At 44.4% G+C, this 12,607-nt stretch overlaps 1 protein-coding gene across 1 annotated transcript in view; it reads left to right on the top strand.

Annotated features, from left to right (window-relative positions):
- Positions 1-12,607, top strand: part of JPH3 (junctophilin 3) — a 647,137-nt gene that overhangs the window by 159,671 nt on the left and 474,859 nt on the right. The window lies entirely within an intron of this gene.

Below are 12,607 nucleotides of genomic sequence, written 5' to 3'. Positions count from 1 at the left end.
GTGCAGAGAACTTAAACAGCACCCACGTTAGGAAATCTTCCAACACGCATCTGTATTAGCCTCACGATTGCAGGATCACAGTTGTTCAGCACTTGTTGATAAAGCACTTTGTATGTCATTACACGTGCTATTACTGTGAGTGTGATTACTTTTCTATGACCTCCAAACCTACATGCACATCATACACCATGCCTTGGTGGCTCAATCTACCTACCCTTGAGATCCAAGTGCACAAAGGGAATAACATGGTCGTGTTATGTGATTGCACTAGTGGCCGAGACCTCAGCTTCCTAGATATACCTAAAAGTACCCACCACGCACACTGCCAGTGACCGAAGACTGCCCCCCACACTCCCTTTGTCATTTCCCTCCTTCATGCGCTTGTTGACGATGAGTGTTCAACTGATTCACCATCAGACGAGCGGAGCTCAGGTGGGGACCACAGCCCCCCTTGAAAGGAGGCGCACCGGCTGACGCAGTGGCCATCTCTGCCATTCTGTGCACGCCTCACCCATAAGTGCCTGCAGAGAGCGGAAGGGTGTGCGGTGCATGCCAAGCGAGGCTAGCGACAGATGTGCCGGGCCAGAGCTATGGATCTCAAATCCAGAGCACGCTAGCCCCAGAGCAGGAAGGGCCCGCCCAACCGCTGGATGCCTCTCCTGCCTCACACTACCCTCCATATGCCTGAGAAGAGGAACAAGCATTGGCAAAACCATTAGGTCTCCAGACGAGAGCTGGTAGCTTTGTCATTGTTTAGCCATGTTGTACATCAACATGGCTGCTGTGCAGAATGGCTTAAAAAAGAGCATTGGCAAAGCCAATAGGTCTCATCTATGAGTGGTTTTTTTTCAATGTCACTTTCAGTCATACTGCTCAGCCGCCGCACTGTGCAACCTAGCTAATTTCATAGACAAAGTAAAAAAAAATATGAAACACTATGATGTGGTCAGCACTGGTTGCGTCATATCCCTTTCTCTTTATTGTGAAGGGGCAGTCTGCAACATGGAGGGAGGGAGGTTGTATGGGGGGGCAAGAGGGACGGAGGGTGTTGAGGGAAAAAGTGCTATGACGCAGCCAGCGCTGGATGTATCATAGCACTTCTTTTTGTTTACTGCAGGGTGGGGGAGGGAGGCAACACAGAGGGAGGGGCCTGGAGGAAGGAGGGAGAGCAACAACATGGAAATCGGGTGGGGCCAAACAACAGCACGGACTTCAGGTGGGTGCGAGAAACAACATGGACAGTGGAAGGGGCAAGCAACAACATGGCAGTGAGGTGGGGCAAGGAACAGGGGTAGGCCAAGCAACATAGATGTAGGGCCTGAAGCAACAAGGATGCCAGGTACATGAGAGAGAGAGACTACTGGAAAACATAAGCACTGTAGTTGAGGGCTTAGACAATAAGAGAAAAGTAGCATCCCATTAAGGGAGCAGTGGAAGGACACATGTACTCTGGCCATGTTCAACGAAAGGGACCAACACAACAAGTGGAAGTGAATGCTGCACACACCAACGTATAAAAAGCAAGCAAATGAGAATGGCAATGAAGCTAACCAATGGAAAGCAATGGGCATTCTCGAAGCCCAAGTAAGTAAATAAAATGTCTCAAGCGACAGTGCTTGCACTGTCTCAGGTGAGATCTAAAAGCAGAAATAGTGATTTTGCACATCTGCTTTGTAAAGAGTGTTTACTCAAGTGTAAAGCGCTATGATATTTATTGAATGTTTTTATGTTTTTTTAAAGCATCTGCGCTGAATCTCAGGTACATCACTGAGCTAGATTGCAGAAGATAGAGGAAGATGGAGCGCTGTAAGTGAAACCTAGGCCAACATGTTTGTCGGAATGATTAGGTTTTCAGCCATATTTGGTCTCCCACTAAACAGCTTCGGGCCATGGGGCGGTGGTATTGATCTTCAGATTGTGAGAGAAGGGATCAGTGGCGGCCTGCATGTTTTGCGGGTGGTGAGGCGGGCGCGGGGGGAAGGAGGGCGCAGGGGCACTGGGGTTGTACAATGGAGAAAAAAATATATATATATACAGTTACCTTGCCGCTGGGTCTCGCGTCTCTGCTCTTGCTCTCCTCAAGGGACAGAAAGCCATTAAGAACAGCCAGGCTTCCCTGACCAATCACAATGCTGCAATGCAGCGTTGTGAATGGTTTTGAGCATCTTGGTTCGCCACTTAACCAGGGAATGGGGGCCTGGGCATCTTCTCCATGCAGGCTCTAATGCGGCTTGTATGGAGAACAGGGAAAGTGCGCATGACTGTTTTGGACGGCCTGAGAGGCCCGACCAAACAGTCATTGCACACTTAGGAGTGGGCAAACCACTCCTCCCCTGCCCCCGCTCCGAGAGCAGAGCAGCACCTCCCACCTGCCTGCCCGCAGGGGAAACATAAAATGATAATAACTCAAAGCCAGGTTTGAGAGACTGAAAGAGTCACACCAGTGAGAGAGACCAGGAGGAGGATGGGACAAAGAGAGGGATCCAGGATTATGAGAAATGAGGTATATAAGGGGAGGAGTGAAAGAAACAGGATGGAAAATGGGAGACAGGGATACAGGAAGAGGGACGAAAGAGGAACTGGAAGAGGTGACACAGGGAGAAAGAGAGGGCGTGGAGGGACACAGTAAGAGGGGAGGGTGAGAAACAGAAAACAGAGAAGAAAGGCACAGGACGAGGGAAGACGAGGAGTGAGAGAAGATGAGGGAGAGAGAGAGCAAGTCAGATAGGTGCGACCCTGAGAGTGAGACCAGAAGAGGGAGATAAGGATGGCATTAGAGAGACACAAAAAATAAGGCCCGAGAATGATGTGAGAGATGCAGGGTCAGGGCACAGAGAGAGAGAGAAGTGTGCACACCAAGGCAGATGTGCTGTGTGCCCAGTTGTCTCCTCATCTAATGCACACATGCGTGTGCACGGTCTCCACATATAGAAAGCAGCCTCACACCTGTACCGCACCCAGGTAAAGTGTGACACTCCTCTGCTGATTAGCATTTCTCGCCAAAGAAAATCTCGGAAGATTAATCCTTTTTTGCATGTTTAGCACCAGAAATACTGATGAGGCATCATGTGGTGGGCGTCGCCTCCTCCGGGGCTTCTGCTCCCACTGTGTTAGTCACGAGCTGCAGGCTGCCAGGGAACAGAACAGGCAGAGTAGGTCTGGTGACAGTAGGCACATCTCAGGCTAAGGAAGTCAGAGGCGACTCTGGCCTGGGAACAGAACAGGCAGAGCAGAGCTGGTGACAGCAGGCACATCACAGGCTAAGGAAGTCAGAGGCGACTCTGGCCTGGTAACAGAACAGGCAGAGCAGAGCTGGTGACAGCAGGCACATCACAGGCTAAGGAAGTCAGAGGCGACTCTGGCCTGGGAACAGAACAGTCAGAGCAGGGCAGGTGACAGCAGGCACATCACAGGCGAAGGGAGTCAGAGGGGACTCTGGACCAGCCTGGATCACAGAATCTTGATCTTTTGAACAAACACAGATCTCCTGAATGTGATTCTCAGTCTAGTAAGTGCTTACCTTTAAACAGAAGAAAAATGAATGCAGGTAATCTAAAAGGCATTTTTATGGTAAGGCCTATAGCAACGAGTCAAACATATTAGCATATACCAATATGTTTTATGGATGACAAGAATGTAGTGAATTGAACAAGGAAACCTGGTAGGGAGAAACTGATGCTATCCAACTTTTGCATAAATGTATCTAGAGGTATGGGTTAATCTATATGTTCGTTTTATCTATTTAGAACCTCAGATCAAATAGACCCTTACACCCAAAAGATATACGTCAACGTTGTGATATGAGGGTAATAGGTATTTAGAACCAAGTGGGATGAAGGGTTAGTATAAGAGCTTTAGGATATGTGTTGGGTAGGTTTGAATTGCATAAGGAGTATGAGGTCCTTCCATGTTCAGGCCAAGTCATAAGCAGAATTTGTAATTCTTTGGAGATATTCTGGGCTCATAGGAGTGGGTGGAAAAACAACACATGGTCGCGCCTCCAATAACAGGGATTTAAGTTCATCGTAACTTCTCACACTGTCTCTGAATTTCTACCTTCGGTAACAAATAGGTTGTGTTGGGTCACCTTGATGCTTTAATAGCTTTGAACTGATAGTCATTCATTCTTTAACATCGGCGAAAGCTGATATTTTATCATTTGTGCATTGCAGGACTGTGCATTCAATAATATCAATAGTGTGAGCTTGCTGATGGAGTTTTGAAATGAGGAAAAGAAAAGCATAACCATCTGTTCAATCTGAAATAAGAAGAACAAATTCATTTACATATTCATAAGTCGTGGTTGCTTGGTAAATAATCTTAATTACAGAGATTGATGCCTGTTCCGAGCAATCCATTCTGAAGCCATCAACATGAAGAGGCATTTGAACCTGGCTAAGGCAGTGCTTAATTTGTAAAATAATTAGAGCCGGAGCTCAAAGCTCTGCTCAGCAGTCCAAGATCTGTGCAACTAAATGTCAGTGTGCCGAAAACCAAGAATGCGGAGTCTTAAACCCACCTCATGCCTCGTTGATCCACTACCAGACACTCCCTGCTCCGTTATCTCACTCTTGCAGGTTCCTGTTTTCTCCCTTTATGACGGATTCCCCACTTTTCCCTTCCTCCATCTTTCCACTTTATTTGTATTTCCCTCTCTTATTCTCTTGAAATATTTAATGAAGAGAAATAAATGCCGGTCCCCAAAAATGAGTGCCGGTGGCCTCCACCGGCAACCACCGGCTCAAATTAAGTACTAGGTTTTATGACAGTGGCCTATCTGTCTTGACAGTGTGCCTGTCCCCAAGACATTGGTTAAAAACTTAGGGGTTTGGATGGACTCCACCCTCAGTTTTCAAGATCACACTAAGAAGGTAGCCGGTACTTGTTTCGGCCTTCTTCGTGGACTTCGACCCCTGCTGGGGTTCTTTGATCCACCTACTCGTCAGCTGATCATCCTGGCGGGGATAAGACTTGACTACGCCAGTAGCTCCTCCTTGGGGCTAATCAGGAGGAGGTGGCGCGCTTGCAGCGAGTCCAAAATGCTGCTGCTAGAGCCCTGCTGGGGCTCCCGTGCAGATGTAATACAGCCAGTGCTATTCGGCAATTACATTGGTTGCCCATGGCTAAGCGAATTGAATTTAAGGCTCTTTGCCTATCGTTTAAAATTTTTAAGTTTGCGTCCCCCGGGCTGTTGGCCATCTTGTTGGTACCTTACGTGCGTGGACGCCAGCTGCGCTCTTTGTGGCAACACTTGGCTGTGATCCCTCGAGTGAACTGTCTACGTGCCAGGGGCGGTCCTTTCGTTGCCTAGCAGCCAGGTTATGGAACTCTCTGCCCTGTCAGATCCGAAGTCTGGCTAGCCTGCTGACCTTCCGTACAGCCATTAAGACCTACCTCTTTCCTGTGGCCTAATCTTATTATTTTTAATTTTTTATACATACTCTCTTTTTCTTTGTTGCTCTGCTCAGTTTCGGGCCCCATGCCGTTTTGCTGTTAGCGCCGAGACACCTCTTTGCTGAGGCAGCTGTGCGCTTTATAAGTTAATTTAACGTAACATAACATTGTTTGTCCTGGTCAGCTGAGCCTTATCCGTCTTAGCAGCAAGTGGCTGGAAATGTGTGGAGAGGAGAGGTGTGGTGCAGCGACCATAGTGTCTGACTACGGAGCACCGGGCTCACGGTTCCATCGCCGGCGGCAGCTCAGCTCGGCATCATGTGACTCTGGGCAATAGCTCACCTAATTTTCTCAACTGCCCCCCAGCGCCTGGATACCCCTAGGGGTGATAAGTGCACACTCTACAAATGTGAAATTATTAATATTATTATTAATAAAAGCCTTGTGTTTGTTGTTGCAACTCTTCCATTAACCCCTTGCGTGCTGCGGACGGCTGGGGGCCATCTGACGCCACAGTGGGCGTGTGCGGAGGACGGCCAGGGGCCATCGAATCCCGCCCACTCTTTATTTCGCCCGCTCAGCGCAAAATTGACACAGCGCACAAGGGGTTAACAAATCCAAATTAGATAGGAACATGAAGGGGAGGCTCGAGGAGACGGATAGCCAACGCTGGTCTGCAGTGGCCGAACTCGAGCCTTATTTTCAGGACATTAACACAAAATATATTTATATACAATTAATCTGAATAGGAATCCTTTACATCCTCATAATCCTGAAACCATGCATCAAATGTAGCCTTTGAGACCAATGCTGGAAACCCTGGATTGTCTGATCTGTTAACTAGGATATTTGATAATTCCATGCACTTTGCATTTACAACTGGGACTGAAAACAAGTTTTAGTGAATATCAGTTTCATTTGCTTTCAGGACTCAGAATCTTTAGTTGTTGCAGGGAGTTTAGTCTGCCTGGGCCAATGCGTGCTTGCTAGAACTTTGAAATTGACCAAAAATGTATTTAGACCTTATCCAATGCGTACAGATATTTTCAGAGCCTCTGTTTTTATTAGTTCCTTTTTAATATTTTCGAGCTGTAACCTGGATTGCCTCTTTTTTTATTTGTAATGTTTTGTAAGTACTCTATCAGCTTTGGTACTGCCATGGTATATAGTCTTGATATTTTACAAAGACATATTAGATGCTATTTTCTGCAGTTAAGTATGATATAGAAGTTGTCTTCAGAGTTGTTACTGCCAAATTGAGTTTGTTGTTTTCTGATTTGTATCAGACGTTTTTTTTGACTGATTCCCCACCTTTCCATTCATTTTAGAAACAACTACCACACCCCTTAAGGCAACTATAAAAGAGTACAAATAATTTTCAGTGGAAGTTTCACCTTTTCTATTTGTGTTTTAAAAAGAAAATCTTCGAAGCTATTGTTTTGGTGGTGATGTTTCATCTGTCAATGGTGGCTCCCGAGTCACCATTTAGAGGTTTTGTTGAAGGGACTGTCTCGTTCTAAAGTGAAGTAGATATGTATATGTCGTGCACAATGGAGAATATATGTTAAGAGGTCAATTATCTGGTGATGTTTTGTCTGTGGGAGTGTCAGCTTCCATAAAGTGAAAGTGGTGGGAATCTGAATAAAATTTGCATTCAAGTTGTTGTAGATTGGAAACTCTACAGACTTCAACTGAGTCACTATTTTCATTAAAGTTATATAATGTCCTGCATGTCCCCATCACTTCATTCTATATGTGTTCATTTAGGAGTTTTGTAAAGTGCCGCAAGTCACTTCACTAGAGTACTATGGAAAAACACTTGCAAGTATCGCAAATGAGGGGAAAGGCGAGTCAAACTGAAAGCGAGGCGTGCTATCCCTAACCTGGCAAACTTTTGTTGTCCCTACAAACAAAGAATTGAGTGGAACAGCTGTCCCATGAGATCTGTAATTAGGTTGTTTCATTGTCAGACTGAAGTCCAGACCATTCCAACATCTCCTAATGCCCAACAATGTACCTTTAGTAAGTAATCTTGCAGTTTGTTCCAGATGGTGAATCCACTGGGTGTCAGAGTAGTTCTTTCAACACTAAAATCTTATGATCATTCATGATTCAAATCAGGGTCTTGGGTTTTCTGTAGGAGAGGATTAGATGACATCTTAAATTTGCCTGCAGAGCTCAGCACTGCCTTCAAGTGAGCTGTAGTGAATTGCAATTTCCATGTCTAACGTTGGACAGTTGAAACGCGTGCTGCGATCTACTAGCCAAATCGTTAACTAAGAATGGGTACCTTTTTCCTTCCTTCTGCTTGAGAACAAGTGAATTGTGTGACAAATGCATGGCTTATAATAAATCATCAACAGCTACCTTTAAATATACATCAGAATCTTTTGTCGTTTGATCGGACGTAAGGATATTACTTTAATAATTTAATCACCTTGCTGTAGATAGCCCAGGAATAAAGCATCTGTAGGCATGCACAACGTTCATTATAATTTATGTGTCTGATTGCATGTGGAAGGGGGAGGAAGGATGAGAGGAGAATAAGAATGAAAAGAAGGGGATAAAACCTAAGAGAAGTCCGAGAAAAGCAATTATTATTACCGAATAGCAATATTATTTTTAGCTGGTAGGGCAGACATACAGCTCGCAATGCTTGCACAGATACAGATATTTACATTTATATAGGGTTCAGGGTGTCAGAAACAATTTCCTTATGACTTTATGTTGGATGTAATAAGTGGTAAAACAGTCATTCAGGAGCTTCTGATTAAAACCAGTGTGTTCTTATGACTGTTGTGTAATGGTTGAATGAACTGGCTTCACAAGGGGTGGACAGATGGGTATATTTGCTCTGGGTTCCACACTTATAAGGAACCCAAGCCCCTGTTAAAAATTTAATTTATATTGCAAAATATAAAAATTAGGCATGGGCTTCTCATTCTCGTGGACTTCACCACTATATAGGGATTTATACAGTATTTTCTCTTTCCCAAAGAATGTATTTTTCATTTACAAGCTGAAAACCAGTCGCCCCCCCCCCCCGAAAACTTTTAACCCGGTTCATAGACAATATTCTGAGAGGCCTGTACGAATGGTTAAAGACAGCAATTCCAATCATAATCTAGAATTGGGGTTTTGGATCAGTTTCTTCTTTTGATAATGTATTTATTCACACCAAGCCATGGCCTTCTCATGATACACAATCTTGCAACCGCACTTGTCAAGAAAAAGTTTCCTGCCTGTAGCTGTTGCTTAGCAGGTTTCAGGAAAACCAGGGAAAGGTTGCTGAACTTCATCTCGAAAATAGTTTTCTTCTCACTTGCCTTGTCAGAGCTTCCAAGGCTTGGATGCATTGCAAAAAGTTGATAATGATACTAATAGTTTTCCTTTAATAAGAGACAAATGAAGCCTAGTCTAGGTGCTCTTTGGAAGTCGAGAAATGCCTCTGGATTTAAGCCCCATCAATTGAAGTAATCAATATTTTAAATCGATGAACAAAGAACAATAATACGGCCACACAGCAATGTAGAAATCATTACAATAAGACTTAAAATATTGAGAACATGAAAAATGATCCTTTGACACCCAGAAGATGAAACAAATATTCCTATTCCTATGTGAGAAATGGCATACATACTACTGCATCCAAATTCACAATATGCTTCTTTAAATACAGTGTAGCTTCTTTTTGGATATAAATAAAATGTTGACTATCCTATATTTTTGTTCATTGAACTGAGTAGGAAAGTTTTAACTCAGTGGAGAATAGTACTAATGTTAGACACGTCAGCTTTAGGGTGGTCTGCCCCCTAACGTTTTGCCTTCCTTATCTTATTTCGGCTGACCTTAGGGCTTTGCACACTCTACCACTGCTGAACAGTACTAAAGAACATGTGTTCACAATTTAAAACCTGGTTACATTGGCTTATCCCCAATTGTCATATTTAATGTACTTATAAGTCCCTAGTAAAGTGGTACTACATGTACCCGGGCCCGTAAATGAAATGCTATAAGTGGGCCTGAAGCACTTATTGTGCTTCCCACTTAAATATCTCTTTTAACATGTCTCAGGCCTGCCATTGCAGCCTGTGTGTGCAGTTTTCAAACTGCCAGTTCGACCTGGCAAAATAAACCTTTTGCTAGATCCAAACCTTCCTTTTTAATGCATTTAGGCCAACCCTCGGTTAGGCTCTGGACAGCCTAGAGGGCAGGGTGAAGTGTATTTAAAAAGTTGGACGTGTACTTTTAAGTTTTATATGTCCTGGTACTGAAAACATCTTAAATCCATGTTTCACTACTGCAAGGCCTACACCTCCTATAGGATAGCATTGGAGTTACATAATTACATCTAATAAGCTGCCATTTCCAAATGGAAGCAGGAACTCAGTTCATGATTTGTGTCTTTGGAATTGTAATGAAAAATTCTCTCTCATGGTGAAGTCGGATTTTAAATTACTATTTTAAAAATGCCACTTTTAGAAAACTGGCATTTTCCTGCCTTAGCCATTCAGGGCCTGTAGCCAGTCTCTGGGGCACATGACTGGATTTAACTGACAGTTGGGCTTTGCGTATTCCTTCTAGATAGCCACGCACAACTGACAGGATGAGAGAGTGGAGCTGGTCCCAGCTGTGTTTTGCCTCCACACAAAGGACTGCATACCCCCTGTGGTTAAACTGGAGGCAGGACAGGCAAGGCTGGATGCCTGGGGACTTCAAAGGGAAATCTCTAGAAGCTTCTACCACCTTCCAGAGGAAGGGTACCAGGTATAAGTATCATACCTCAGACACCGTTTCAACACACTTCTGGACCTGTGGATACTGTACAAGGTAGAAGGACTTCTGTGCTGCAGAAAAGACTTCAGCTCTGCTGGGCTGCTGCCCTGCTGTGTTGACCTGCTTCCTGCTGCCCTCATGCCTGGGTGAGAAGGACTGGACCTGCATCTGTTGAGCCCAGGACCCCAAAGTGACTCAAAGGGCTAGTTGGCTGGCCTCTTGATTAGAGCTCAGGGACAGAAGGCTCCAACAACCTTAAACCTAGCAACTGGACTCTGCCCTCTGTGAATGTAGCCTGCCAAGTGGTGCCATCCCAGTCCTGTACCCTTGGAAGTAGGCCTAAAGTGCTCTGCCAGTCTCTGTGGATCTAGCAGAAACAACACATCTCCTCTGCTGCATGGATCAGTTCCCTTGCAAAGACCCTCATCGACTGCAGCCTCGACGACGGATTCCACATCACAGCCTCGCACCTCCTCGGAACTGACTGCGCAACACAACCTCCACGTCGGACTTCGCATCGCAAGACTGGGCCTCACACCTCTGCCTCGCTACATCTCGGAACCGAAGCATCAATTTGGCAACCCGACGCATCTTCAACATGGACTCTCACAATGTTCCGCAAACCAGGATATAAGGTACTTTGTTCAGCAGGCCTAACTGGGTCCCAGTAACCAGCCCACGCTTTATCGCGGTCAGACTGAACTTCTGACTTTGTCCTTGTCCGACGCGACCTGATATCCATAGTTGGTCCTTTGTTCATGTTGGCCCTATTTTTACAAAAAACTTTAAAACCTGCATAACGCCGGTTCTACTGATTGGATTTTTGTTGTTTGGGTCTTGCTTTTAGTTAAAAATTACTCTATGTTTCTAAACTGTTGTGGGAACCTTTTGTGGTGTGCTTTCACTGTGTTACTGTTTGAAGTGTTGCACAAATACTTTACACGTTGCCTCTGAATTCAGCCCGACTGTTCTGTGCCAAGCTAGGAGAGGGTTGAGTACAAGTTAATATGGGGTTTGCTTGTGACGTCACCCTGAGAAAGAATTGTAATTGCTGCTTGAGAAGGGTTTTACTCCCCTCTACCAGTATACCAATTTCTTACAACTAAGAATATCAGAGACCTTATAAACAATAAAGAAGGGGCATATTATCAAGGCAGGCGAAATGGAATTATCGCCGCTTTTGCAGCCGTTTTCGGCCCCAAAGCGGCGATAATTTCATCGCCCTATTAGCAAGCTGTCGCTAACATCAGTTAGCGACAGCTTTTAGGTGATAGCGACTGGTTTGGTGCCCGCTTTGCATGTCAGCAATATTTATCGCTAATGACATGCAAAGTGGGCGTACCCAACCAGTTAGCGACTGAAAGCAGTCGCTAACGTCGCTATCGCCTATTATCAACGCAGGCGTAGCAATTAAAATATTCACGCTAAGCGCGAATATCGCTAAATCCTAATGCCTGCTCAGACCACTTCTTAGCCTGTATATCCAATGGGAGGTGGATATTCAGGCTAAGTCCCTATTAGCGATAATGCCTGAATATCGCCGAATTTCCAGTGAAAATTCACGCATTTCGCCGCTATCGCCGGATATTTTATCGCATTGGAGATAAACGTTGCTAATAGTACGTTATCTCTGCCAAAAAATCCGGCGATAAAATTTTTTTGCTAAGCTTCTTTAGCGATAAATATTGCTGGTTGTTGATAATATGCCCCATAGTTTTATTATGTTTTATAATCTAACAAACCCCTGGTTAATCTTTGACGGTATTTCCACAGGTGTCCTACTAAAAATTCATGTCTTCACTGTTGATACATCCCTAAATTAAGGTATTTAGCATCTGGGGCTGGATCTTCTAGAGCTCCTACTTTGCGTTCAGGCTCCAAAATAATATATCTGTCTGTGAGTTTTCACTCCATTGTTTTAAAAGTTGTGGTGATGGAGGCCAGGAGGCCCTTAAACACAGTTTATAAGGAGAGCATCTTTCTTTGCCGCTGTAAAATAATCCTTCATAGGATTTTTTTAGTTGACAGTTTCAAGACAGAATTAATGTTTGGGGTGTCATTAATATATAATTCAGGGCCATATGTATCATACAAATTCGCATTCGCAAAGGCCGAAATTCGCAGAATTTCGGCCTTTGCCAATGCGATTCCTTAAATGCAATGTATGAAGCTAAAAAAAATTGCTAATTGTCCCTAAGGAATCGCAAATTACCACCAACTTCAAGTTGGTGGTAATTTGCGGATTTCTTGAAAAATGCCCATTTTTGCATTTTTCTAAGTGCCATGTGATTCACATACATGCCTTTAGGGCATGTATGTGCACCACATGTGCACCCATACTTATTTCAGGGGTGCAACAGGGTGTCCTTTGGACACCCCTGCACCCTTGAAATTATTCTCAATTTGCGATTAGCAAATTGAGAATAAATTCACATTC

Source organism: Lissotriton vulgaris, chromosome 12 (genome assembly GCF_964263255.1).
Source record: "Lissotriton vulgaris chromosome 12, aLisVul1.2, whole genome shotgun sequence".
Lineage (NCBI taxonomy): Eukaryota > Metazoa > Chordata > Amphibia > Caudata > Salamandridae > Lissotriton > Lissotriton vulgaris.
Note: the sequence above shows the minus strand (reverse complement) of the source record. Positions and strands in the feature narration are given on the sequence as shown.